Source organism: Netta rufina (assembly GCF_964035555.1).
Source record: "Netta rufina genome assembly, chromosome: 25".
Lineage (NCBI taxonomy): Eukaryota > Metazoa > Chordata > Aves > Anseriformes > Anatidae > Netta > Netta rufina.
In genome coordinates this window covers 5,101,445-5,104,589 of record NC_140149.1, presented here as the reverse complement: position 1 = coordinate 5,104,589, position 3,145 = coordinate 5,101,445, and positions in this window count along the sequence as shown.

Here is a 3,145-nt window from a genome sequence, read left to right as displayed (position 1 = left end):
CTCTTTCCGTTGAACTTTTTGAACTGATAAAAAATAAAAGAACAAAAGAGAGATACGGGGAGTTAGGGAAATCCCTCAGACTTTCTCTGTTTAAATTCCAAATTCCTGGCAGTCACAGTGTCAGGTGATGTTGCTGTTTGGGTTTGCTTCTATAGTGCCTGGCTTGCACAGTCCCAAGCTGAGTTAAATACGTGGCTATGATCAAAAGAGGATGACGCCTCCATTTCTTTGTGCCAGCCTGGAGGCCCTTAGGTGTTGGACTCTAAGTCTTTGAAAAACAAGGTTGCTGGACTCCAGTAAATAAAGTGTCCGGATGCTAGTGATGATTCATAAAAGCAATTAAAAAAGGAAAGTGCTTCGCAGCTAAGCGTAATGTCTTGGTTTGAAGATGTCCTTAAGTGTGTGTAATGATGCAAATAGTGGTCAGTGGATAGTGACTGCTGTGTTTAAGATTACGAATCTGTTTCCAACATAACTCTTGTCTTCACGTGGTCCTAATGATCAAAGCCACTTTTTTTTTTTTTTTTTTTTTTTTGGTAGCTGAATCTTCTTTATTTAGTCTGTATTTCGAAATAGATAGCTCCCGTCCCTTCTTAAATTTGTGAAAAGAAAAAAACGAACACCTCCAGTACTAATACTAATCCCAATACTAAATGAAGATTTAGTATTTTCCATGTGAGAAATGTGTTTTTTGAAATTTAGACACTAGAGATGGCAAATGTTTGAAATTTATCCAATGCGATTTGGTTGTTTTTTTTTTGTATTGTTTTTATTTTCAATGCTACCTTCTTGCATTACGGCCTTGACCTTCCACAGACACAAAGCACCTCACTTGTACAGCTTTCAAAGTGATTTGTAATGAGCAAGGCTGAACTCTGCTAAGACACGACTAGGGTTCTTGTTGCATACAGAGATCCCCCAGCATGGCCACATTGCCAAGCGAGACGTAGACCCCGAGGCATATTCTACAAGCTTCTCAAATCAGCTCAACCAACTGTTAGCTCTTAGTCATGCTGCTGTTCTAGAGCAGACGCTTCCAGTCGTGCCAACTTCTCCAAGTGGATGCCTCTGGCTTCTCTCGAGGTCTGTGTATAGTCCGAAGCTGGGGCTTGGCTTTGCTTTGCCCTCACATACTGCCCTTGATTAGACCAGCCATATATGCTAAGGGAAGCAAAATAGTTTACTGATTTATCATGGATCATTAGATGGAGTAACTCTTCTTAAAACATCACCAGTATGGATACAATAATTAGAGATGTGCTTTTGTTAACATTGCCAGCCTCTACCCTCTTGTACAGTACCCTTGGGTACTAAATAATTACCCACTTTGTGTGGTTATCTAGCTCACTAATTACCCACAAAAATTGGGGTCAGGTGTTAACTGCTTGAAATAAGTATCCTCCAAAGACTTGGTTAAATTGTGTAAAGAAATTATGTGTTTGCAGCAAAACTTTACAAAAAAAAATCAAACATTTTTTGTTATTGTTGTTGGAAGGAAGATAGGGGAACATGAAAAAGACAATGGGTGTAAATAATTCTCTGTGATGGCAAAATCTTACCTACTGCTGTGATGCTGAGGATGGTATCTGTACGGGTAGTGAAAGGATGGTGGCAGATACAGTCTCTCTAATCCAGTCTACTTTTCCCAAAGATTAGATCCTTCAGTACACAGGGTTTGATTCTTCCCCTATCTAGGCTGATGTCAATCAGGATTGTGTCGGTATAAATGAGAAAATTTGTATGCATGGATTCCTGGACTGCCTTTACTGCATAATTCCACCTCCTCTATCACCCAGGGACTTCTGCATTGCACCCAATAATTGAATTATGTATTGTATACGTATTTCCATATGTTTATTTTACTCGTTTCAAACTCTGTATGCATGCAGAATTTCATTCTAAGGCTGCTGCTCATAAAATGTAGCCTGCTTTGAGTAATAATTTAATTCCTGTGTTCAGGGAGTTACCCCAGTGAGTCAAAGATTTCTAGATAGCCCCACCCTCCCCAACTTCCCGAACACTTACACTGCAGTCACTTTCTCTTTGCCAGACCCACACAAGACGCTGAACTAGCCAAAATCCCAAGAGGCAGCTTCCCCTGCCTCCCCCATTCTAGCCCCAGAGAACTAGGAAGCAAAGCCACAAAAACCCCGAAACCAAAGCCCTTGAAAATACCTGGCAAGGCACAGAGGCACGTTTAACAGCCCGCCTCCCTAACCTGGTGCCTCGCATAGGTGCTGGCTGTCTGCAGTACAAAGGATTTCAGTGGGAACTAAGGGAGGTGCTTCGGAAAACCTCCCTGTGCACCCTCAGGAGCCGTGGATATCCAGCTGCATTCACCGCTGCAGTCCTAAAAGCACCTGTGCAGTGCCCGGCGTAACAAAGGGACTGCCCTATTTATTTAGTGCTAGGTGCTTTATGGCGAGTAGCACCTCCTGCTCCCACAAGCAGTCTGTACAGGGGCAGGTATAGGGCACTGGTGGCGTGTTTCCAAACCCCAGCCCCATAGATCTGGTGGATGTGGGGTGGCAGGTGAGGCCCCACATGGCAAGGTGGGTGTCTTGTGGGGCGTACCTGCATTGTGCAGCTCTGCAGGCACCAGCCTCTAAAAGCACAATGCAGATTTAGTCGTCAGCCTCTCTCCCCCCCCCCCCCCCAGCTCCCCGCTGATGTTAACTGTCTGTATTATTATTTATCGTTATCAAGGGATTTGGTTTGATCAATGAAGTGTATATGCGTCTGACGGACATTGGGAGAGGAAATGCTTGGAGAATGAGTAACATGTCTGCAGCGGAGGGTGTGTGTGTGTGAGGGAGAGAGAGGGAGAGCATCGGTCCTAGGAGCAGTGACTGATGAGTTCATTTCAAAATCCAAGGGCATATAGCTGGTAAATTAGCACATCTTGCAAATATAGTCTGGGCTGCGAGGCAGCAGCGGGGCTGCCATTGAGCGGAGGGCTGGGTTGTGGGGAGGGCTCGGGGGGTGGAGGGGGGGGGGTCGAGGAGAGGAGCTTGGCAGCTCGAAAGTCATCGCGGGCATGAGGCAGGCAGCCTGCTGCCTCCCTGCGATTTCCACGGGCGGCTGCGGGCTGCAGCGTGCCGGGGGGGGGCGGCGGGGGGGAAGCCGACAGAGCAGCAGCAGCGGC